The sequence below is a fragment of the Drosophila pseudoobscura genome, unplaced genomic scaffold (genome assembly GCF_009870125.1).
Source record: "Drosophila pseudoobscura strain MV-25-SWS-2005 unplaced genomic scaffold, UCI_Dpse_MV25 Unplacedtig00000848, whole genome shotgun sequence".
NCBI lineage: Eukaryota > Metazoa > Arthropoda > Insecta > Diptera > Drosophilidae > Drosophila > Drosophila pseudoobscura.
In genome coordinates, this window is record NW_022881729.1 from 29,538 (window position 1) to 57,107 (window position 27,570).

Below are 27,570 nucleotides of genomic sequence, written 5' to 3' on the forward strand. Positions count from 1 at the left end.
GTCTCCTCCGGGTTTTTGCTCTTTATTAGAGCAGACCAGGTATCCCTAGGCTTTGGGATCGGTGCAGCGACGGCGCTCGGTGCGGGCAGGCCTGGGAAGGCTGTCGCATACGCAGCGGCTGTGACGGCATTGGTGCCCGTGTGGGCAGCAGCAGCGGGTCTCGGTGGAGGCGGCATCCTTGCCCTCTCCTCCAGGCGCACCTTTTCCCCAGCCAGGGCCATGACCAACTCGTCGTACCGGTTGGTCGCGACGAGGATTTCCATTGAGGCCTCGGGCGGCATCAGCCCCTTCAGGACAGCCTCGCTCACCGCCATCCTTATTGCAGACATTTCTGCGATGATGGCCGAGTAACCTGCCGCGACAATGGCAGTTGCCGGGCATGTGGCAGCGGTGGTGGCAGCGGTGGTGGCAGCGGTGGCGGCAGCGGTGGCGGCAGCGGTGGTGGCAGCGGCGGCAGAAGTACTGGCAGCGGTGGTGGCAGCGGCAGCGGCAGCGGCAGAGGTGGATGGAGCCTGCTCAAAGGGGAGCGACGTTGGCGGCGATCTCTCGGCTGGGATCGGCCGCTCTCCAGCTAGCCCAATCCCAAGCCCGATCTTTTTGGCTCCCTGTTTGACGGCTGAGGACTTCGGCCGACCCCGCCTGCGGGCGGGAACGCTCGACGACGAGCTCGCCCCTACACTAGCCACGCTAGTGTCGCTGGCGTCGGCCTCCGTCTCTATTTCCATAGCCCGGCGAGTTGTGGCTCCCTCTATTGGCGTGACTCAACACTAATCGGCACTTAGTGGAGACTCGAACCAAAGTCTCAGCAGAGACACGAACCGAACGCTCCGAACTCGAGCCAAAGCTTCCAACCAAAGCTTCGAACTCGAACGTGCTGTCGAACTATTCCGACTTGTTGTCGAACTATTCGAACCTGTTGTCGAACTAAGGTTCCGCACGTGGCTGTTTTTAGCGTTTATTTTGCAAATATTAATTTGCAAATATCTGCCTTGTTCTTTCACCAAATTAACTCCCGATTTCACTCACGAACAGCGCGTGATCTCGCAGCAATTTTGATGTATTTTCCACTTGGAAAAATCACTTTTTACTTTCTTCGAACGACGGTATAGCGGACCGCTTGAAAAACACGTCTGCTTCGAATGGCAGTCAAAAAGCAACTCAGTAGATAGGTAGTAGGTAGATAGGGACAGTAGGAATCTCGTTAATCCATTCATGCGCGTCACTAATTAGATGACGAGGCATTTGGCTACCTTAAGAGAGTCATAGTTACTCCCGCCGTTGACCCGCGCTTACTTGAATTTCTTCACTTTGACATTCAGAGCACTGGGCAGAAATCACATTGTGTCAACACCCGCTAGGGCCATCACAATGCTTTGTTTTAATTAGACAGTCGGATTCCCCAAGTCCGTGCCAGTTCTGAATTGATTGTTAATTGATAATCGTTATAATTAATAAGAACTAACTGGTTTAACCCAATTAGTATTCTTAAAAATTTTAGCAAGAAAGTTCCACAATTGGCTACGTAACTAAACTATCCGGGGAACAAGTAACTACCATAAATGATAGAAACTCTATTTACCCAGAACGAGCACATAAACCATGTTATTGTTTCCCAATCAAGCCCGACTATCTCAATCTTCAGAGCCAATCCTTATCCCGAAGTTACGGATCTAATTTGCCGACTTCCCTTACCTACATTATTCTATCGACTAGAGACTCTTCACCTTGGAGACCAGCTGCGGATATTGGTACGGCCTGTTGAGAAGTTTGCGTGTCCCCACCATAAATTTTCAAGGTCCGAGGAGAAAATATCGACACAACAGTATATGTCATGCTCTTCTAGCCCATCTACCATATCTCTCTGCGAAAGACTTCCATGGTAGTACGGCTATAAAACAGAAAAGAAAACTCTTCCGATATCTCTCGACGGCTTCTTTATGGTCGTTCCTGTTGCCAGGATGAGCACGAGGCCCATATTTAATAACAAACGGATACTCAACAGGTTACGGAATTGGAACCGTATTCCCTTTCGTTCAAAATTATTCAAGTATTTAAAAATCATAAAAGATTTGACAATATTACTCACTGATTTTTTACTTGAAAATTTTCGGCTTTCGCCTTGAACTTAGGACCGACTAACTCGTGATCAACCACTGTTCACACGAAACCCTTCTCCACTTCAGTCCTCCAAGGTCTCATTCGATTATTTGCTACTACCACCAAGATCTGTGCCAATGGCAGCTCCATGAAGGCTTACGCCAAACACTTCTACGCATACCATTGTACCTTCCTACTCACTAAAGTTTCAAAATTTATATCACAAGTAATATAAATCATCTACTTTAGCGGTAATGTATAGGTATACAACTTAAGCGCCATCCATTTTAAGGGCTAGTTGCTTCGGCAGGTGAGTTGTTACACACTCCTTAGCGGATTTCGACTTCCATGATCACCGTCCTGCTGTTTTAAGCAACCAACGCCTTTCATGGTTTCTGCATGAGTTGTTAATTTGGGCACCGTAACATTACGTTTGGTTCATCCCACAGCGCCAGTTCTGCTTACCAAAAGTGGCCCACTGGGCACATTATATCATAACCTTAAACTTCATATCAAGAAAGTTAAGGTTCTTACCCATTTAAAGTTTGAGAATAGGTTAAGATCGTTTCGACCCTAAGGCCTCTAATCATTCGCTTTACCAGATAAGATTATTTTATATAACATTAAAATGCACCAGCTATCCTGAGGGAAACTTCGGAAGGAACCAGCTACTAGATGGTTCGATTGGTCTTTCGCCCCTATACTCAATTCTGACAATCGATTTGCACGTCAGAACTGTTTCGGTCTTCCATCAGGGTTTCCCCTGACTTCAACCTGATCAAGTATAGTTCACCATCTTTCGGGTCACAGCATATATGCTCAAGGTACGTTCCAGTTAGAGGCATAAATAATATAAATATTATCATACATAACTATATAGAACGCCCCGGGATTGTGTTAATTATCTATAAATAGTTAAAAAACTAATCCCATTATTAGTCAAGTTAATTACGCTATTAGGTTTATCTCCCAATAACTTGCACATATGTTAGACTCCTTGGTCCGTGTTTCAAGACGGGTCCCGAAGGTATCCTGAATCTTTCGCATTGTTAATCATACAAATGCATATAATAAACACAAAAATCAATGATAATTATGCCATTATATAATTTCGAAAAATTAACGCACTGTATTAATTTTAATTTATCAACACTTTATCAAATTAATGACATTTATTCTATGTTAAAATGCAAGCATAATAATTTGAATAAACTATAAGTCATATTTTATGATAAATTTGTTATATGCTAATAGATTACAATGTCCTTATATGGAAAAAATGCACACTATTATTATAATATTGTTAAAATATTACAACTTTAATGATGAATTTTCCATAACGGATATTCAGGTTCATCGGGCTTAACCTCTAAGCAGTTTCACGTACTGTTTAACTCTCTATTCAGAGTTCTTTTCAACTTTCCCTCACGGTACTTGTTTACTATCGGTCTCATGGTTATATTTAGTTTTAGATGGAGTTTACCACCCACTTAGTGCTGCACTATCAAGCAACACGACTCTTTGGAAACATCATCTAGTAATCATTAACGTTATACGGGCCTGGCACCCTCTATGGGTAAATGGCCTCATTTAAGAAGGACTTAAATCGTTAATTTCTCATACTAGAATATTGACGCTCCATACACTGCATCTCACGTTTGCCATATAGACAAAGTGACTTAGTGCTGAACTGATTTCTTTTCGCTCGCCGCTACTAAGAAAATCCTGGTTAGTTTCTTTTCCTCCCCTAATTAATATGCTTAAATTCAGGGGGTAGTCCCATATGAGTTGAGGTTGTATATACGTATATTAAAATTTATAATGATAATTACACTATATTATTATATATATAGAGCGTTCTCATAATGAAATCATTATAATATTCGTATTTTATAACGAATATCACGAAGAATATTAAATATTTATATTTACAACAAAATTTCCTTTCGAAACATTAATAAGAGGCAATTCTAGATGAAAAAACTTTAATTATTTTTTTATGCTAGACATTCCTCAGTATTATTTGATTCAAAAAGGACAAAAAAATATATATTTTTCTTCGTTCTTCTCACACAAATATATACAACAATGAGAGATAATGCGTTTCCATTTAATATCAATATTATGAATATATATATATATACATATCCAATAATATACAATATGCTTAAAAATTTCGTAAAATTTTTAAACAACTTATTTAGCATAGTCTTACAACCCTCAACCATATGTAGTCCAAGCAGCACTATAAAATTAATTAAAGTACCAAACAGCATGGACTGCGATATGCGTTCAAAATGTCGATGTTCATGTGTCCTGCAGTTCACACGATGACGCACAGTTTGCTGCGTTCTTCATCGACCCATGAGCCGAGTGATCCACCGCTTAGAGTGATTAAAATTTGTTTATTCATTTATTTGTCAGATATGTCTTTATTGAAAGAAATTAAAAATACACCATTTTACTGGCATATATCAATTCCTTCAATAAATTTTAATTTTATCCTAAAAGAATGTTGCGAAATGTCTTAGTTTTATATAAACGATATATTACCATATTGTTAAATAATATAATATGTATTTTGGCTTGTTTGATAATTATCAATTTATATAAAAGTATTAACCTGAAATCAGGTACAACATTGTACTTTTTAGGCTGTTGCATTAACCAATGTATGCCCATAGCTATGATGGACAATACATATTCGCAACGCGTGCATACTATGGTACATATGCACACAGATTTTATAAATCAATATTATTGTAATAATATCATCAATATGTATTTATATATTAATTGCTACACACATAGAACACAATGTTATATGTATAGCTACTACTAAATGAGTATATTGGCAATATAATTAATTAATATAAACATATAATATATACAACTGAATATATTTTATTTTACAATTATGATTTTATAAAAACATATTTTGTTTGGTAAATTGGCAATATATATATATTTTTGTTAACGGTAGAAACATACAATAATGATCCTTCCGCAGGTTCACCTACGGAAACCTTGTTACGACTTTTACTTCCTCTAAATAATCAAGTTCGGTCAACTTTTGCGAAACAACCGTAACACGCAAGGCGTCACAGTGATCACGTCCGGAGACCTCACTAAATAATTCAATCGGTAGTAGCGACGGGCGGTGTGTACAAAGGGCAGGGACGTAATCAATGCGAGTTAATGACTCACACTTACTGGGAATTCCAAGTTCATGTGAACAGTTTCAGTTCACAATCCCAAGCATGAAAGTGGTTCAGCGGTTTACCCGGACCTCTCGGTCTAGGAAATACACGTTGATACTTTCATTGTAGCGCGCGTGCAGCCCAGGACATCTAAGGGCATCACAGACCTGTTATTGCTCAATCTCATTATTGCTAGACGCAATTTGTCCATTTAAGAAGCTAGTGTCCTTATAATGGGACAAACCAACAGGTACGGCTCCACTTATATAAACACATTCAAACACAATAAACATTTTACTGCCACCATGAATGAAGGCTATATAAGCTTCAACACCATAATCCTGAAGATATCTATTTAATATATTTGAGTCTCGTTCGTTATCGGAATTAACCAGACAAATCACTCCACGAACTAAGAACGGCCATGCACCACCACCCATAGATTCGAGAAAGAGCTATCAATCTGTCTTACACACTTATGTTCGGACCTGGTAAGTTTTCCCGTGTTGAGTCAAATTAAGCCGCAGGCTCCACTCCTGGTGGTGCCCTTCCGTCAATTCCTTTAAGTTTCAGCTTTGCAACCATACTTCCCCCGGAGCCCAAAAGCTTTGGTTTCCCGGGAAGCGACTGAGAGAGCCATAAAAGTAGCTACACCCAATTGCTAGCTGGCATCGTTTATGGTTAGAACTAGGGCGGTATCTGATCGCCTTCGAACCTCTAACTTTCGTTCTTGATTAATGAAAACATCTTTGGCAAATGCTTTCGCTTAAGTTAGTCTTACGACGGTCCAAGAATTTCACCTCTCGCGTCGTAATACTAATGCCCCCAAACTGCTTCTATTAATCATTACCTCTTGATCTGAAAACCAATGAAAGCAGAACAGAGGTCTTATTTCATTATCCCATGCACAGAATATTCAGGCATTTGAAGCCTGCTTTAAGCACTCTAATTTGTTCAAAGTAATTGTACCGGCCCACAATAACACTCGATGAAGAGCACTAATGCAGGTTTTTAAATAGGAGGAATATATAAAAAAATACAAGTACTTAATTATATATAAGAACTCCACCGGTAATACGCTTACATACATAAAGGTATAGTACTAACCACAATTGTAAGTTGTACTACCCGTATGAAGCACAAGTTCAACTACGAACGTTTTAACCGCAACAACTTTAATATACGCTATTGGAGCTGGAATTACCGCGGCTGCTGGCACCAGACTTGCCCTCCAATTGGTCCTTGTTAAAGGATTTAAAGTGTACTCATTCCAATTACAGGGCCTCGGATATGAGTCCTGTATTGTTATTTTTCGTCACTACCTCCCCGAGCTGGGAGTGGGTAATTTACGCGCCTGCTGCCTTCCTTAGATGTGGTAGCCGTTTCTCAGGCTCCCTCTCCGGAATCGAACCCTGATTCCCCGTTACCCGTTGCAACCATGGTAGTCCTAGATACTACCATCAAAAGTTGATAGGGCAGACATTTGAAAGATCTGTCGTCGGTACAAGACCATACGATCTGCATGTTATCTAGAGTTCAACCAATGTAACGATCTTGCGATCGCTTGGTTTTAGCCTAATAAAAGCACACGTCCCATAAGGTCCGTGTTTTAATTGCATGTATTAGCTCTAGAATTACCACAGTTATCCAAGTAACTGTTAACGATCTAAGGAACCATAACTGATATAATGAGCCTTTTGCGGTTTCACTTTTAATTCGTGTGTACTTAGACATGCATGGCTTAATCTTTGAGACAAGCATATAACTACTGGCAGGATCAACCAGAATAATGTTTTCGTTTCGTGCGCATACGCTCACATATGTAAATATTTGACAACTCAATAATACTTTTGAATAAAAAAAAAAATAAATAAATATTTTTTATCAACAGTTTATGAGAATTTGTTAAACGATTGTGGCCATTTTTATATAGCATTCACATTCGCCATTTTTCTCTATATAAATATATATATTTTATTATATACATTTTTTTTTCGTTCAAAAATATCTTTTTATTTGCACTTAATATATTATCACACGTATATAGGCTTAAACCAATATTAATTGTGTTTAAACTATGTATTTTGACAACAAATTTAAAATTTATCCAATTTCGTATGCGTTTTTTGTGATATACATTAAATAAAACCAAACACATGAGTTCATGTGGAATGGAATTTATATATTTTGGCAATATTTGAATTTGCATATAAATCGCTTTGATTATATGCTGGTACATTGTTGAAATGGCACTCATACAATATTTAATCATATAAGACCATTTCCAAAAATTCACGATAATAATTCGAAACAGAAATGATATATACTAAATAGTATATATCTTGGTTAGTTTCACTATATTATCTTTATTAAGATCAATTTGAAAACAAATATCTCCTATTAAACACTACTTTGAGTATAATGACAACATATAATAATATTATATACAATACTGTACCAAATATTGTATACAATACCGATGGACATCAACTGTCCATCATGTATAGGTTTTCTGCCACGCTTTCCGCAAATCGGGTATTTTTGCTTTAGAGTGCCTCTTAACAATAGTTTCTTTTCGTATTTTAATAAAAAATACAATACTATCACTTCAAAATTATTCATATATATTAAGAAATATATATATATTCATATAAAATACACAGACATTGTCGGCTAAGTATATTCCCCATATCATATGAAATAAATTAATAATTTTTCATTATAAAATTTTCATATGAAATATACCATGCACGAGACTACCACTCCCTATATAGGTTTTCTGCCACGCTTTCCGCAAATCGGGTATTTTTACTTGAGAGTGCCTCTTAACAATAGTTTCTTTTCGTATTTTAATAAAAAATACAATACTATCACTTCAAAATTATTCATATATATTAAGAAATATATATATATTCATATAAAATACACAGACATTGCCGGCTAAGTATATTCCCCATATCATATGAAATAAATTAATAATTTTTCATTATAAAATTTTCATATGAAATATACCATGCACGAGACTACCACTCCCTATATAGGTTTTCTGCCACGCTTTCCGCAAATCGGGTATTTTTACTTGAGAGTGCCTCTTAACAATAGTTTCTTTTCGTATTTTAATAAAAAATACAATACTATCACTTCAAAATTATTCATATATATTAAGAAATATATATATATTCATATAAAATACACAGACATTGCCGGCTAAGTATATTCCCCATATCATATGAAATAAATTAATAATTTTTCATTATAAAATTTTCATATGAAATATACCATGCACGAGACTACCACTCCCTATATAGGTTTTCTGCCACGCTTTCCGCAAATCGGGTATTTTTACTTGAGAGTACCTTTTAAAAATAGTTTCTTTTCGTATTTTAATACAAAATACTATACTATCACTTCAAAATTATTCATATATATTAAGAAAAATATATATACGCATATAAAATAAACAGACATTGCCGACTTAGTATGTTCCCCATATCATATGAAATTAAATTAATTATTTTTATTACATTCATCATTCATTTACATGAAAAATATCATATCAGCTGGTATCTTTGCTTTAATTTCACATATACACGTAATATATCTATTTATATTAAATACATTTTTATATTTTCTATATTTATAATCGCATTATGATTATGTTATAATGTTATATTATATATGAGAAACATTCCCATATCCATATCCATATCCATATCCATATCCATATAAAACCTAATATTGATATTTTATAGCACACCTCGGCGTTATTTGTTATTTTTATTCATTATAACACAATGTCAAAAATATACATATATTTTTGTAAATATGTATATAAAATATATCATTATATTTTCTCTATTCAAAATCAAATCATGCTCATGTTATAATTTTAAGGATATGGTGAATGTTTCCCCATATCCATAATATTGTCATTTTATATACAAAACTATTTAATTCTTGCATTTATATCACATATCATTGAATTCCAATATTAGAAATACTGCCAAGTTCCACAAACGACCACTCCAAATATACATATATTTGTACATATGTATATAAAATATATCTTTATATTTTCTGTATTCATAATCAAATCATGCTCATGTTATAATTTTTAGGATATGGGAAACATTTCACATACCCAATAATATTATCACATTTTATATACCAAACTATTTAATTCTTGCATTCATATCACATATCATTAAATTCCAATATTAGAAATACTTCCAAGTTCCACAAACGACCACTCCAAATATACATATATTTGTACATATGTATATAAAATATATCTTTATATTTTCTGTATTCATAATCAAATCATGCTCATGTTATAATTTTTAGGATATGGGAAACATTTCACATACCCAATAATATTATCACATTTTATATACCAAACTATTTAATTCTTGCATTCATATCACATATCATTAAATTCCAATATTAGAAATACTTCCAAGTTCCATATACGATCACTCCATGCTTTTTGCATTCATATTATTTCATATATACATTCACATTTGCACATATGCATATACACTATGTTTCGTGTGTTCACATAATAAAATTTTTATAAGTATCATTTCATATGTAATTAAGTATAACAAACTTATAATATAACATTATATTCATATTCAAGCCAACGTAATTTATATAGGATAAATAATTTATCCATATTTATATAAAATATATTCTTTTTAATATATATCTATATATAAATATATATTACCATTTATAGGTATATATTCATATAAATATATAAAAATAATTTTCATATATAAAGAATAAATTTATATATATCGAATCATCAAGCAAAGGATAAGCTTCAGTGGATCGCAGTATGGCAGCTGCTCAACCACTTACAACACCTTGCCTGTTACAAAAGTCGTTTACAATTGATTCTAGGCTTTGTCATTGTATTAAATAATGTTTTTATATGCAACTAGCGCGGCATCAGGTGATCGATGATCCTCCCAATTTACTATGTTACAAATTACATTGGCATCACATCCATTGTCGTTTATAAAATAAATTATAAACTTTTAATGGTTTAGAAGCCATACAATGCAAATTGCCCCTTATTTATCATTGCAGTCCAGCACGGATACGACCTTAGAGGCGTTCAGGCATAATCCAACGGACGTAGCGTCATACCACTGTTCGCTCGAACAAGTATTGTGCCATTGGTCCGTACCTGCGGTTCCTCTCGTACTACGCAGGAATGCTGTCGCAACAACGTTTTGTCATTAGTAGGGTAAAACTAACCTGTCTCACGACGGTCTAAACCCAGCTCACGTTCCCTTGCATGGGTGAACAATCCAACGCTTGGTGAATTTTGCTTCACAATGATAGGAAGAGCCGACATCGAAGGATCAAAAAGCGACGTCGCTATGAACGCTTGGCCGCCACAAGCCAGTTATCCCTATGGTAACTTTTCTGACACCTCTTGTTAAAAACTCTTTAAACCAAAAGGATCGATAGGCCGAGCTTTTGCTGTCCCTGTGTGTACTGAACACCGAGATCAAGTCAGCATTTGCCCTTTTGCTCTATGTGTGGTTTCTGTCCGCACTGAGCTGGCCTTGGGACACCTCCGTTATTATTTGAGAGATGTACCGCCCCAGTCAAACTCCCTACCTGGCAATGTCCTTGAATTGGATCATACCTGAGTAATTGGAGTTATACCAAATTTTCAAATTGAAAATACATAAATGCATTTTCTCATTAAAGAATTTGTTTGCGATTATATAACAAACTCGTGATACTTTGATCAAGAAGCTTGCATCAAAACCCAATACCATAAGATATAATAAATATATCCGTATAATGGCTAGGAAATGATACACGTTCCATTTAATCAAGTAAGTAAGGAAACAATAAGAGTAGTGGTATTTCATTGTCGATACCAAACCGAAATCTAATATCTCCCACTTATGCTACACCTCTTATGTCTCCTTACACTGCCAGATTAGAGTCAAGCTCAAAAGGGTCTTCTTTCCCCGCTAATTATTCCAAGCCCGTTCCCTTGGCTGTGGTTTCGCTAGATAGTAGATAGGGACAGTAGGAATCTCGTTAATCCATTCATGCGCGTCACTAATTAGATGACGAGGCATTTGGCTACCTTAAGAGAGTCATAGTTACTCCCGCCGTTGACCCGCGCTTACTTGAATTTCTTCACTTTGACATTCAGAGCACTGGGCAGAAATCACATTGTGTCAACACCCGCTAGGGCCATCACAATGCTTTGTTTTAATTAGACAGTCGGATTCCCCAAGTCCGTGCCAGTTCTGAATTGATTGTTAATTGATAATCGTTATAATTAATAAGAACTAACTGGTTTAACCCAATTAGTATTCTTAAAAATTTTAGCAAGAAAGTTCCACAATTGGCTACGTAACTAAACTATCCGGGGAACAAGTAACTACCATAAATGATAGAAACTCTATTTACCCAGAACGAGCACATAAACCATGTTATTGTTTCCCAATCAAGCCCGACTATCTCAATCTTCAGAGCCAATCCTTATCCCGAAGTTACGGATCTAATTTGCCGACTTCCCTTACCTACATTATTCTATCGACTAGAGACTCTTCACCTTGGAGACCAGCTGCGGATATTGGTACGGCCTGTTGAGAAGTTTGCGTGTCCCCACCATAAATTTTCAAGGTCCGAGGAGAAAATATCGACACAACAGTATATGTCATGCTCTTCTAGCCCATCTACCATATCTCTCTGCGAAAGACTTCCATGGTAGTACGGCTATAAAACAGAAAAGAAAACTCTTCCGATATCTCTCGACGGCTTCTTTATGGTCGTTCCTGTTGCCAGGATGAGCACGAGGCCCATATTTAATAACAAACGGATACTCAACAGGTTACGGAATTGGAACCGTATTCCCTTTCGTTCAAAATTATTCAAGTATTTAAAAATCATAAAAGATTTGACAATATTACTCACTGATTTTTTACTTGAAAATTTTCGGCTTTCGCCTTGAACTTAGGACCGACTAACTCGTGATCAACCACTGTTCACACGAAACCCTTCTCCACTTCAGTCCTCCAAGGTCTCATTCGATTATTTGCTACTACCACCAAGATCTGTGCCAATGGCAGCTCCATGAAGGCTTACGCCAAACACTTCTACGCATACCATTGTACCTTCCTACTCACTAAAGTTTCAAAATTTATATCACAAGTAATATAAATCATCTACTTTAGCGGTAATGTATAGGTATACAACTTAAGCGCCATCCATTTTAAGGGCTAGTTGCTTCGGCAGGTGAGTTGTTACACACTCCTTAGCGGATTTCGACTTCCATGATCACCGTCCTGCTGTTTTAAGCAACCAACGCCTTTCATGGTTTCTGCATGAGTTGTTAATTTGGGCACCGTAACATTACGTTTGGTTCATCCCACAGCGCCAGTTCTGCTTACCAAAAGTGGCCCACTGGGCACATTATATCATAACCTTAAACTTCATATCAAGAAAGTTAAGGTTCTTACCCATTTAAAGTTTGAGAATAGGTTAAGATCGTTTCGACCCTAAGGCCTCTAATCATTCGCTTTACCAGATAAGATTATTTTATATAACATTAAAATGCACCAGCTATCCTGAGGGAAACTTCGGAAGGAACCAGCTACTAGATGGTTCGATTGGTCTTTCGCCCCTATACTCAATTCTGACAATCGATTTGCACGTCAGAACTGTTTCGGTCTTCCATCAGGGTTTCCCCTGACTTCAACCTGATCAAGTATAGTTCACCATCTTTCGGGTCACAGCATATATGCTCAAGGTACGTTCCAGTTAGAGGCATAAATAATATAAATATTATCATACATAACTATATAGAACGCCCCGGGATTGTGTTAATTATCTATAAATAGTTAAAAAACTAATCCCATTATTAGTCAAGTTAATTACGCTATTAGGTTTATCTCCCAATAACTTGCACATATGTTAGACTCCTTGGTCCGTGTTTCAAGACGGGTCCCGAAGGTATCCTGAATCTTTCGCATTGTTAATCATACAAATGCATATAATAAACACAAAAATCAATGATAATTATGCCATTATATAATTTCGAAAAATTAACGCACTGTATTAATTTTAATTTATCAACACTTTATCAAATTAATGACATTTATTCTATGTTAAAATGCAAGCATAATAATTTGAATAAACTATAAGTCATATTTTATGATAAATTTGTTATATGCTAATAGATTACAATGTCCTTATATGGAAAAAATGCACACTATTATTATAATATTGTTAAAATATTACAACTTTAATGATGAATTTTCCATAACGGATATTCAGGTTCATCGGGCTTAACCTCTAAGCAGTTTCACGTACTGTTTAACTCTCTATTCAGAGTTCTTTTCAACTTTCCCTCACGGTACTTGTTTACTATCGGTCTCATGGTTATATTTAGTTTTAGATGGAGTTTACCACCCACTTAGTGCTGCACTATCAAGCAACACGACTCTTTGGAAACATCATCTAGTAATCATTAACGTTATACGGGCCTGGCACCCTCTATGGGTAAATGGCCTCATTTAAGAAGGACTTAAATCGTTAATTTCTCATACTAGAATATTGACGCTCCATACACTGCATCTCACGTTTGCCATATAGACAAAGTGACTTAGTGCTGAACTGATTTCTTTTCGCTCGCCGCTACTAAGAAAATCCTGGTTAGTTTCTTTTCCTCCCCTAATTAATATGCTTAAATTCAGGGGGTAGTCCCATATGAGTTGAGGTTGTATATACGTATATTAAAATTTATAATGATAATTACACTATATTATTATATATATAGAGCGTTCTCATAATGAAATCATTATAATATTCGTATTTTATAACGAATATCACGAAGAATATTAAATATTTATATTTACAACAAAATTTCCTTTCGAAACATTAATAAGAGGCAATTCTAGATGAAAAAACTTTAATTATTTTTTTATGCTAGACATTCCTCAGTATTATTTGATTCAAAAAGGACAAAAAAATATATATTTTTCTTCGTTCTTCTCACACAAATATATACAACAATGAGAGATAATGCGTTTCCATTTAATATCAATATTATGAATATATATATATACATATCCAATAATATACAATATGCTTAAAAATTTCGTAAAATTTTTAAACAACTTATTTAGCATAGTCTTACAACCCTCAACCATATGTAGTCCAAGCAGCACTATAAAATTAATTAAAGTACCAAACAGCATGGACTGCGATATGCGTTCAAAATGTCGATGTTCATGTGTCCTGCAGTTCACACGATGACGCACAGTTTGCTGCGTTCTTCATCGACCCATGAGCCGAGTGATCCACCGCTTAGAGTGATTAAAATTTGTTTATTCATTTATTTGTCAGATATGTCTTTATTGAAAGAAATTAAAAATACACCATTTTACTGGCATATATCAATTCCTTCAATAAATTTTAATTTTATCCTAAAAGAATGTTGCGAAATGTCTTAGTTTTATATAAACGATATATTACCATATTGTTAAATAATATAATATGTATTTTGGCTTGTTTGATAATTATCAATTTATATAAAAGTATTAACCTGAAATCAGGTACAACATTGTACTTTTTAGGCTGTTGCATTAACCAATGTATGCCCATAGCTATGATGGACAATACATATTCGCAACGCGTGCATACTATGGTACATATGCACACAGATTTTATAAATCAATATTATTGTAATAATATCATCAATATGTATTTATATATTAATTGCTACACACATAGAACACAATGTTATATGTATAGCTACTACTAAATGAGTATATTGGCAATATAATTAATTAATATAAACATATAATATATACAACTGAATATATTTTATTTTACAATTATGATTTTATAAAAACATATTTTGTTTGGTAAATTGGCAATATATATATATTTTTGTTAACGGTAGAAACATACAATAATGATCCTTCCGCAGGTTCACCTACGGAAACCTTGTTACGACTTTTACTTCCTCTAAATAATCAAGTTCGGTCAACTTTTGCGAAACAACCGTAACACGCAAGGCGTCACAGTGATCACGTCCGGAGACCTCACTAAATAATTCAATCGGTAGTAGCGACGGGCGGTGTGTACAAAGGGCAGGGACGTAATCAATGCGAGTTAATGACTCACACTTACTGGGAATTCCAAGTTCATGTGAACAGTTTCAGTTCACAATCCCAAGCATGAAAGTGGTTCAGCGGTTTACCCGGACCTCTCGGTCTAGGAAATACACGTTGATACTTTCATTGTAGCGCGCGTGCAGCCCAGGACATCTAAGGGCATCACAGACCTGTTATTGCTCAATCTCATTATTGCTAGACGCAATTTGTCCATTTAAGAAGCTAGTGTCCTTATAATGGGACAAACCAACAGGTACGGCTCCACTTATATAAACACATTCAAACACAATAAACATTTTACTGCCACCATGAATGAAGGCTATATAAGCTTCAACACCATAATCCTGAAGATATCTATTTAATATATTTGAGTCTCGTTCGTTATCGGAATTAACCAGACAAATCACTCCACGAACTAAGAACGGCCATGCACCACCACCCATAGATTCGAGAAAGAGCTATCAATCTGTCTTACACACTTATGTTCGGACCTGGTAAGTTTTCCCGTGTTGAGTCAAATTAAGCCGCAGGCTCCACTCCTGGTGGTGCCCTTCCGTCAATTCCTTTAAGTTTCAGCTTTGCAACCATACTTCCCCCGGAGCCCAAAAGCTTTGGTTTCCCGGGAAGCGACTGAGAGAGCCATAAAAGTAGCTACACCCAATTGCTAGCTGGCATCGTTTATGGTTAGAACTAGGGCGGTATCTGATCGCCTTCGAACCTCTAACTTTCGTTCTTGATTAATGAAAACATCTTTGGCAAATGCTTTCGCTTAAGTTAGTCTTACGACGGTCCAAGAATTTCACCTCTCGCGTCGTAATACTAATGCCCCCAAACTGCTTCTATTAATCATTACCTCTTGATCTGAAAACCAATGAAAGCAGAACAGAGGTCTTATTTCATTATCCCATGCACAGAATATTCAGGCATTTGAAGCCTGCTTTAAGCACTCTAATTTGTTCAAAGTAATTGTACCGGCCCACAATAACACTCGATGAAGAGCACTAATGCAGGTTTTTAAATAGGAGGAATATATAAAAAAATACAAGTACTTAATTATATATAAGAACTCCACCGGTAATACGCTTACATACATAAAGGTATAGTACTAACCACAATTGTAAGTTGTACTACCCGTATGAAGCACAAGTTCAACTACGAACGTTTTAACCGCAACAACTTTAATATACGCTATTGGAGCTGGAATTACCGCGGCTGCTGGCACCAGACTTGCCCTCCAATTGGTCCTTGTTAAAGGATTTAAAGTGTACTCATTCCAATTACAGGGCCTCGGATATGAGTCCTGTATTGTTATTTTTCGTCACTACCTCCCCGAGCTGGGAGTGGGTAATTTACGCGCCTGCTGCCTTCCTTAGATGTGGTAGCCGTTTCTCAGGCTCCCTCTCCGGAATCGAACCCTGATTCCCCGTTACCCGTTGCAACCATGGTAGTCCTAGATACTACCATCAAAAGTTGATAGGGCAGACATTTGAAAGATCTGTCGTCGGTACAAGACCATACGATCTGCATGTTATCTAGAGTTCAACCAATGTAACGATCTTGCGATCGCTTGGTTTTAGCCTAATAAAAGCACACGTCCCATAAGGTCCGTGTTTTAATTGCATGTATTAGCTCTAGAATTACCACAGTTATCCAAGTAACTGTTAACGATCTAAGGAACCATAACTGATATAATGAGCCTTTTGCGGTTTCACTTTTAATTCGTGTGTACTTAGACATGCATGGCTTAATCTTTGAGACAAGCATATAACTACTGGCAGGATCAACCAGAATAATGTTTTCGTTTCGTGCGCATACGCTCACATATGTAAATATTTGACAACTCAATAATACTTTTGAATAAAAAAAAAAAATAAATAAATATTTTTTATCAACAGTTTATGAGAATTTGTTAAACGATTGTGGCCATTTTTATATAGCATTCACATTCGCCATTTTTCTCTATATAAATATATATATTTTATTATATACATTTTTTTTTCGTTCAAAAATATCTTTTTATTTGCACTTAATATATTATCACACGTATATAGGCTTAAACCAATATTAATTGTGTTTAAACTATGTATTTTGACAACAAATTTAAAATTTATCCAATTTCGTATGCGTTTTTTGTGATATACATTAAATAAAACCAAACACATGAGTTCATGTGGAATGGAATTTATATATTTTGGCAATATTTGAATTTGCATATAAATCGCTTTGATTATATGCTGGTACATTGTTGAAATGGCACTCATACAATATTTAATCATATAAGACCATTTCCAAAAATTCACGATAATAATTCGAAACAGAAATGATATATACTAAATAGTATATATCTTGGTTAGTTTCACTATATTATCTTTATTAAGATCAATTTGAAAACAAATATCTCCTATTAAACACTACTTTGAGTATAATGACAACATATAATAATATTATATACAATACTGTACCAAATATTGTATACAATACCGATGGACATCAACTGTCCATCATGTATAGGTTTTCTGCCACGCTTTCCGCAAATCGGGTATTTTTGCTTTAGAGTGCCTCTTAACAATAGTTTCTTTTCGTATTTTAATAAAAAATACAATACTATCACTTCAAAATTATTCATATATATTAAGAAATATATATATATTCATATAAAATACACAGACATTGTCGGCTAAGTATATTCCCCATATCATATGAAATAAATTAATAATTTTTCATTATAAAATTTTCATATGAAATATACCATGCACGAGACTACCACTCCCTATATAGGTTTTCTGCCACGCTTTCCGCAAATCGGGTATTTTTACTTGAGAGTGCCTCTTAACAATAGTTTCTTTTCGTATTTTAATAAAAAATACAATACTATCACTTCAAAATTATTCATATATATTAAGAAATATATATATTCATATAAAATACACAGACATTGCCGGCTAAGTATATTCCCCATATCATATGAAATAAATTAATAATTTTTCATTATAAAATTTTCATATGAAATATACCATGCACGAGACTACCACTCCCTATATAGGTTTTCTGCCACGCTTTCCGCAAATCGGGTATTTTTACTTGAGAGTGCCTCTTAACAATAGTTTCTTTTCGTATTTTAATAAAAAATACAATACTATCACTTCAAAATTATTCATATATATTAAGAAATATATATATATTCATATAAAATACACAGACATTGCCGGCTAAGTATATTCCCCATATCATATGAAATAAATTAATAATTTTTCATTATAAAATTTTCATATGAAATATACCATGCACGAGACTACCACTCCCTATATAGGTTTTCTGCCACGCTTTCCGCAAATCGGGTATTTTTACTTGAGAGTACCTTTTAAAAATAGTTTCTTTTCGTATTTTAATACAAAATACTATACTATCACTTCAAAATTATTCATATATATTAAGAAAAATATATATACGCATATAAAATAAACAGACATTGCCGACTTAGTATGTTCCCCATATCATATGAAATTAAATTAATTATTTTTATTACATTCATCATTCATTTACATGAAAAATATCATATCAGCTGGTATCTTTGCTTTAATTTCACATATACACGTAATATATCTATTTATATTAAATACATTTTTATATTTTCTATATTTATAATCGCATTATGATTATGTTATAATGTTATATTATATATGAGAAACATTCCCATATCCATATCCATATCCATATCCATATCCATATAAAACCTAATATTGATATTTTATAGCACACCTCGGCGTTATTTGTTATTTTTATTCATTATAACACAATGTCAAAAATATACATATATTTTTGTAAATATGTATATAAAATATATCATTATATTTTCTCTATTCAAAATCAAATCATGCTCATGTTATAATTTTAAGGATATGGTGAATGTTTCCCCATATCCATAATATTGTCATTTTATATACAAAACTATTTAATTCTTGCATTTATATCACATATCATTGAATTCCAATATTAGAAATACTGCCAAGTTCCACAAACGACCACTCCAAATATACATATATTTGTACATATGTATATAAAATATATCTTTATATTTTCTGTATTCATAATCAAATCATGCTCATGTTATAATTTTTAGGATATGGGAAACATTTCACATACCCAATAATATTATCACATTTTATATACCAAACTATTTAATTCTTGCATTCATATCACATATCATTAAATTCCAATATTAGAAATACTTCCAAGTTCCACAAACGACCACTCCAAATATACATATATTTGTACATATGTATATAAAATATATCTTTATATTTTCTGTATTCATAATCAAATCATGCTCATGTTATAATTTTTAGGATATGGGAAACATTTCACATACCCAATAATATTATCACATTTTATATACCAAACTATTTAATTCTTGCATTCATATCACATATCATTAAATTCCAATATTAGAAATACTTCCAAGTTCCATATACGATCACTCCATGCTTTTTGCATTCATATTATTTCATATATACATTCACATTTGCACATATGCATATACACTATGTTTCGTGTGTTCACATAATAAAATTTTTATAAGTATCATTTCATATGTAATTAAGTATAACAAACTTATAATATAACATTATATTCATATTCAAGCCAACGTAATTTATATAGGATAAATAATTTATCCATATTTATATAAAATATATTCTTTTTAATATATATCTATATATAAATATATATTACCATTTATAGGTATATATTCATATAAATATATAAAAATAATTTTCATATATAAAGAATAAATTTATATATATCGAATCATCAAGCAAAGGATAAGCTTCAGTGGATCGCAGTATGGCAGCTGCTCAACCACTTACAACACCTTGCCTGTTACAAAAGTCGTTTACAATTGATTCTAGGCTTTGTCATTGTATTAAATAATGTTTTTATATGCAACTAGCGCGGCATCAGGTGATCGATGATCCTCCCAATTTACTATGTTACAAATTACATTGGCATCACATCCATTGTCGTTTATAAAATAAATTATAAACTTTTAATGGTTTAGAAGCCATACAATGCAAATTGCCCCTTATTTATCATTGCAGTCCAGCACGGATACGACCTTAGAGGCGTTCAGGCATAATCCAACGGACGTAGCGTCATACCACTGTTCGCTCGAACAAGTATTGTGCCATTGGTCCGTACCTGCGGTTCCTCTCGTACTACGCAGGAATGCTGTCGCAACAACGTTTTGTCATTAGTAGGGTAAAACTAACCTGTCTCACGACGGTCTAAACCCAGCTCACGTTCCCTTGCATGGGTGAACAATCCAACGCTTGGTGAATTTTGCTTCACAATGATAGGAAGAGCCGACATCGAAGGATCAAAAAGCGACGTCGCTATGAACGCTTGGCCGCCACAAGCCAGTTATCCCTATGGTAACTTTTCTGACACCTCTTGTTAAAAACTCTTTAAACCAAAAGGATCGATAGGCCGAGCTTTTGCTGTCCCTGTGTGTACTGAACACCGAGATCAAGTCAGCATTTGCCCTTTTGCTCTATGTGTGGTTTCTGTCCGCACTGAGCTGGCCTTGGGACACCTCCGTTATTATTTGAGAGATGTACCGCCCCAGTCAAACTCCCTACCTGGCAATGTCCTTGAATTGGATCATACCTGAGTAATTGGAGTTATACCAAATTTTCAAATTGAAAATACATAAATGCATTTTCTCATTAAAGAATTTGTTTGCGATTATATAACAAACTCGTGATACTTTGATCAAGAAGCTTGCATCAAAACCCAATACCATAAGATATAATAAATATATCCGTATAATGGCTAGGAAATGATACACGTTCCATTTAATCAAGTAAGTAAGGAAACAATAAGAGTAGTGGTATTTCATTGTCGATACCAAACCGAAATCTAATATCTCCCACTTATGCTACACCTCTTATGTCTCCTTACACTGCCAGATTAGAGTCAAGCTCAAAAGGGTCTTCTTTCCCCGCTAATTATTCCAAGCCCGTTCCCTTGGCTGTGGTTTCGCTAGATAGTAGATAGGGACAGTAGGAATCTCGTTAATCCATTCATGCGCGTCACTAATTAGATGACGAGGCATTTGGCTACCTTAAGAGAGTCATAGTTACTCCCGCCGTTGACCCGCGCTTACTTGAATTTCTTCACTTTGACATTCAGAGCACTGGGCAGAAATCACATTGTGTCAACACCCGCTAGGGCCATCACAATGCTTTGTTTTAATTAGACAGTCGGATTCCCCAAGTCCGTGCCAGTTCTGAATTGATTGTTAATTGATAATCGTTATAATTAATAAGAACTAACTGGTTTAACCCAATTAGTATTCTTAAAAATTTTAGCAAGAAAGTTCCACAATTGGCTACGTAACTAAACTATCCGGGGAACAAGTAACTACCATAAATGATAGAAACTCTATTTACCCAGAACGAGCACATAAACCATGTTATTGTTTCCCAATCAAGCCCGACTATCTCAATCTTCAGAGCCAATCCTTATCCCGAAGTTACGGATCTAATTTGCCGACTTCCCTTACCTACATTATTCTATCGACTAGAGACTCTTCACCTTGGAGACCAGCTGCGGATATTGGTACGGCCTGTTGAGAAGTTTGCGTGTCCCCACCATAAATTTTCAAGGTCCGAGGAGAAAATATCGACACAACAGTATATGTCATGCTCTTCTAGCCCATCTACCATATCTCTCTGCGAAAGACTTCCATGGTAGTACGGCTATAAAACAGAAAAGAAAACTCTTCCGATATCTCTCGACGGCTTCTTTATGGTCGTTCCTGTTGCCAGGATGAGCACGAGGCCCATATTTAATAACAAACGGATACTCAACAGGTTACGGAATTGGAACCGTATTCCCTTTCGTTCAAAATTATTCAAGTATTTAAAAATCATAAAAGATTTGACAATATTACTCACTGATTTTTTACTTGAAAATTTTCGGCTTTCGCCTTGAACTTAGGACCGACTAACTCGTGATCAACCACTGTTCACACGAAACCCTTCTCCACTTCAGTCCTCCAAGGTCTCATTCGATTATTTGCTACTACCACCAAGATCTGTGCCAATGGCAGCTCCATGAAGGCTTACGCCAAACACTTCTACGCATACCATTGTACCTTCCTACTCACTAAAGTTTCAAAATTTATATCACAAGTAATATAAATCATCTACTTTAGCGGTAATGTATAGGTATACAACTTAAGCGCCATCCATTTTAAGGGCTAGTTGCTTCGGCAGGTGAGTTGTTACACACTCCTTAGCGGATTTCGACTTCCATGATCACCGTCCTGCTGTTTTAAGCAACCAACGCCTTTCATGGTTTCTGCATGAGTTGTTAATTTGGGCACCGTAACATTACGTTTGGTTCATCCCACAGCGCCAGTTCTGCTTACCAAAAGTGGCCCACTGGGCACATTATATCATAACCTTAAACTTCATATCAAGAAAGTTAAGGTTCTTACCCATTTAAAGTTTGAGAATAGGTTAAGATCGTTTCGACCCTAAGGCCTCTAATCATTCGCTTTACCAGATAAGATTATTTTATATAACATTAAAATGCACCAGCTATCCTGAGGGAAACTTCGGAAGGAACCAGCTACTAGATGGTTCGATTGGTCTTTCGCCCCTATACTCAATTCTGACAATCGATTTGCACGTCAGAACTGTTTCGGTCTTCCATCAGGGTTTCCCCTGACTTCAACCTGATCAAGTATAGTTCACCATCTTTCGGGTCACAGCATATATGCTCAAGGTACGTTCCAGTTAGAGGCATAAATAATATAAATATTATCATACATAACTATATAGAACGCCCCGGGATTGTGTTAATTATCTATAAATAGTTAAAAAACTAATCCCATTATTAGTCAAGTTAATTACGCTATTAGGTTTATCTCCCAATAACTTGCACATATGTTAGACTCCTTGGTCCGTGTTTCAAGACGGGTCCCGAAGGTATCCTGAATCTTTCGCATTGTTAATCATACAAATGCATATAATAAACACAAAAATCAATGATAATTATGCCATTATATAATTTCGAAAAATTAACGCACTGTATTAATTTTAATTTATCAACACTTTATCAAATTAATGACATTTATTCTATGTTAAAATGCAAGCATAATAATTTGAATAAACTATAAGTCATATTTTATGATAAATTTGTTATATGCTAATAGATTACAATGTCCTTATATGGAAAAAATGCACACTATTATTATAATATTGTTAAAATATTACAACTTTAATGATGAATTTTCCATAACGGATATTCAGGTTCATCGGGCTTAACCTCTAAGCAGTTTCACGTACTGTTTAACTCTCTATTCAGAGTTCTTTTCAACTTTCCCTCACGGTACTTGTTTACTATCGGTCTCATGGTTATATTTAGTTTTAGATGGAGTTTACCACCCACTTAGTGCTGCACTATCAAGCAACACGACTCTTTGGAAACATCATCTAGTAATCATTAACGTTATACGGGCCTGGCACCCTCTATGGGTAAATGGCCTCATTTAAGAAGGACTTAAATCGTTAATTTCTCATACTAGAATATTGACGCTCCATACACTGCATCTCACGTTTGCCATATAGACAAAGTGACTTAGTGCTGAACTGATTTCTTTTCGCTCGCCGCTACTAAGAAAATCCTGGTTAGTTTCTTTTCCTCCCCTAATTAATATGCTTAAATTCAGGGGGTAGTCCCATATGAGTTGAGGTTGTATATACGTATATTAAAATTTATAATGATAATTACACTATATTATTATATATATAGAGCGTTCTCATAATGAAATCATTATAATATTCGTATTTTATAACGAATATCACGAAGAATATTAAATATTTATATTTACAACAAAATTTCCTTTCGAAACATTAATAAGAGGCAATTCTAGATGAAAAAACTTTAATTATTTTTTTATGCTAGACATTCCTCAGTATTATTTGATTCAAAAAGGACAAAAAAATATATATTTTTCTTCGTTCTTCTCACACAAATATATACAACAATGAGAGATAATGCGTTTCCATTTAATATCAATATTATGAATATATATATATATACATATCCAATAATATACAATATGCTTAAAAATTTCGTAAAATTTTTAAACAACTTATTTAGCATAGTCTTACAACCCTCAACCATATGTAGTCCAAGCAGCACTATAAAATTAATTAAAGTACCAAACAGCATGGACTGCGATATGCGTTCAAAATGTCGATGTTCATGTGTCCTGCAGTTCACACGATGACGCACAGTTTGCTGCGTTCTTCATCGACCCATGAGCCGAGTGATCCACCGCTTAGAGTGATTAAAATTTGTTTATTCATTTATTTGTCAGATATGTCTTTATTGAAAGAAATTAAAAATACACCATTTTACTGGCATATATCAATTCCTTCAATAAATTTTAATTTTATCCTAAAAGAATGTTGCGAAATGTCTTAGTTTTATATAAACGATATATTACCATATTGTTAAATAATATAATATGTATTTTGGCTTGTTTGATAATTATCAATTTATATAAAAGTATTAACCTGAAATCAGGTACAACATTGTACTTTTTAGGCTGTTGCATTAACCAATGTATGCCCATAGCTATGATGGACAATACATATTCGCAACGCGTGCATACTATGGTACATATGCACACAGATTTTATAAATCAATATTATTGTAATAATATCATCAATATGTATTTATATATTAATTGCTACACACATAGAACACAATGTTATATGTATAGCTACTACTAAATGAGTATATTGGCAATATAATTAATTAATATAAACATATAATATATACAACTGAATATATTTTATTTTACAATTATGATTTTATAAAAACATATTTTGTTTGGTAAATTGGCAATATATATATATTTTTGTTAACGGTAGAAACATACAATAATGATCCTTCCGCAGGTTCACCTACGGAAACCTTGTTACGACTTTTACTTCCTCTAAATAATCAAGTTCGGTCAACTTTTGCGAAACAACCGTAACACGCAAGGCGTCACAGTGATCACGTCCGGAGACCTCACTAAATAATTCAATCGGTAGTAGCGACGGGCGGTGTGTACAAAGGGCAGGGACGTAATCAATGCGAGTTAATGACTCACACTTACTGGGAATTCCAAGTTCATGTGAACAGTTTCAGTTCACAATCCCAAGCATGAAAGTGGTTCAGCGGTTTACCCGGACCTCTCGGTCTAGGAAATACACGTTGATACTTTCATTGTAGCGCGCGTGCAGCCCAGGACATCTAAGGGCATCACAGACCTGTTATTGCTCAATCTCATTATTGCTAGACGCAATTTGTCCATTTAAGAAGCTAGTGTCCTTATAATGGGACAAACCAACAGGTACGGCTCCACTTATATAAACACATTCAAACACAATAAACATTTTACTGCCACCATGAATGAAGGCTATATAAGCTTCAACACCATAATCCTGAAGATATCTATTTAATATATTTGAGTCTCGTTCGTTATCGGAATTAACCAGACAAATCACTCCACGAACTAAGAACGGCCATGCACCACCACCCATAGATTCGAGAAAGAGCTATCAATCTGTCTTACACACTTATGTTCGGACCTGGTAAGTTTTCCCGTGTTGAGTCAAATTAAGCCGCAGGCTCCACTCCTGGTGGTGCCCTTCCGTCAATTCCTTTAAGTTTCAGCTTTGCAACCATACTTCCCCCGGAGCCCAAAAGCTTTGGTTTCCCGGGAAGCGACTGAGAGAGCCATAAAAGTAGCTACACCCAATTGCTAGCTGGCATCGTTTATGGTTAGAACTAGGGCGGTATCTGATCGCCTTCGAACCTCTAACTTTCGTTCTTGATTAATGAAAACATCTTTGGCAAATGCTTTCGCTTAAGTTAGTCTTACGACGGTCCAAGAATTTCACCTCTCGCGTCGTAATACTAATGCCCCCAAACTGCTTCTATTAATCATTACCTCTTGATCTGAAAACCAATGAAAGCAGAACAGAGGTCTTATTTCATTATCCCATGCACAGAATATTCAGGCATTTGAAGCCTGCTTTAAGCACTCTAATTTGTTCAAAGTAATTGTACCGGCCCACAATAACACTCGATGAAGAGCACTAATGCAGGTTTTTAAATAGGAGGAATATATAAAAAAATACAAGTACTTAATTATATATAAGAACTCCACCGGTAATACGCTTACATACATAAAGGTATAGTACTAACCACAATTGTAAGTTGTACTACCCGTATGAAGCACAAGTTCAACTACGAACGTTTTAACCGCAACAACTTTAATATACGCTATTGGAGCTGGAATTACCGCGGCTGCTGGCACCAGACTTGCCCTCCAATTGGTCCTTGTTAAAGGATTTAAAGTGTACTCATTCCAATTACAGGGCCTCGGATATGAGTCCTGTATTGTTATTTTTCGTCACTACCTCCCCGAGCTGGGAGTGGGTAATTTACGCGCCTGCTGCCTTCCTTAGATGTGGTAGCCGTTTCTCAGGCTCCCTCTCCGGAATCGAACCCTGATTCCCCGTTACCCGTTGCAACCATGGTAGTCCTAGATACTACCATCAAAAGTTGATAGGGCAGACATTTGAAAGATCTGTCGTCGGTACAAGACCATACGATCTGCATGTTATCTAGAGTTCAACCAATGTAACGATCTTGCGATCGCTTGGTTTTAGCCTAATAAAAGCACACGTCCCATAAGGTCCGTGTTTTAATTGCATGTATTAGCTCTAGAATTACCACAGTTATCCAAGTAACTGTTAACGATCTAAGGAACCATAACTGATATAATGAGCCTTTTGCGGTTTCACTTTTAATTCGTGTGTACTTAGACATGCATGGCTTAATCTTTGAGACAAGCATATAACTACTGGCAGGATCAACCAGAATAATGTTTTCGTTTCGTGCGCATACGCTCACATATGTAAATATTTGACAACTCAATAATACTTTTGAATAAAAAAAAAAAATAAATAAATATTTTTTATCAACAGTTTATGAGAATTTGTTAAACGATTGTGGCCATTTTTATATAGCATTCACATTCG

General features: G+C 35.3%; 8 non-coding genes and 1 pseudogene across 8 annotated transcripts; all 9 read right to left on the minus strand.

Moving 5' to 3' along the window:
• Positions 1-1,097: 1,097 nt before the first annotated feature.
• LOC117185548 (uncharacterized) lies at positions 1,098-3,894 on the minus strand (annotated as a pseudogene).
• Positions 3,895-4,311: 417 nt separating this feature from the next.
• Positions 4,312-4,490, minus strand: LOC117185536 (5.8S ribosomal RNA). Its single transcript, XR_004471051.1, has one exon. It is a non-coding gene; the product is annotated as a 5.8S ribosomal RNA (ribosomal RNA).
• Positions 4,491-5,090: 600 nt separating this feature from the next.
• On the minus strand, positions 5,091-7,085 carry LOC117185528 (small subunit ribosomal RNA). The gene has a single exon (XR_004471043.1). It is a non-coding gene; the product is annotated as a small subunit ribosomal RNA (ribosomal RNA).
• Positions 7,086-10,096: 3,011 nt separating this feature from the next.
• On the minus strand, positions 10,097-14,059 carry LOC117185539 (large subunit ribosomal RNA). The gene has a single exon (XR_004471054.1). It is a non-coding gene; the product is annotated as a large subunit ribosomal RNA (ribosomal RNA).
• A 415-nt stretch (positions 14,060-14,474) lies between these two features.
• Positions 14,475-14,653, minus strand: LOC117185547 (5.8S ribosomal RNA). Its single transcript, XR_004471061.1, has one exon. It is a non-coding gene; the product is annotated as a 5.8S ribosomal RNA (ribosomal RNA).
• Positions 14,654-15,253: 600 nt separating this feature from the next.
• On the minus strand, positions 15,254-17,248 carry LOC117185529 (small subunit ribosomal RNA). The gene has a single exon (XR_004471044.1). It is a non-coding gene; the product is annotated as a small subunit ribosomal RNA (ribosomal RNA).
• Positions 17,249-20,258: 3,010 nt separating this feature from the next.
• LOC117185540 (large subunit ribosomal RNA) lies at positions 20,259-24,221 on the minus strand. Its single transcript, XR_004471055.1, has one exon. It is a non-coding gene; the product is annotated as a large subunit ribosomal RNA (ribosomal RNA).
• Positions 24,222-24,638: 417 nt separating this feature from the next.
• LOC117185550 (5.8S ribosomal RNA) lies at positions 24,639-24,817 on the minus strand. Its single transcript, XR_004471062.1, has one exon. It is a non-coding gene; the product is annotated as a 5.8S ribosomal RNA (ribosomal RNA).
• A 600-nt stretch (positions 24,818-25,417) lies between these two features.
• Positions 25,418-27,412, minus strand: LOC117185530 (small subunit ribosomal RNA). Its single transcript, XR_004471045.1, has one exon. It is a non-coding gene; the product is annotated as a small subunit ribosomal RNA (ribosomal RNA).
• Between the last annotated feature and the right edge of the window lie 158 nt (positions 27,413-27,570).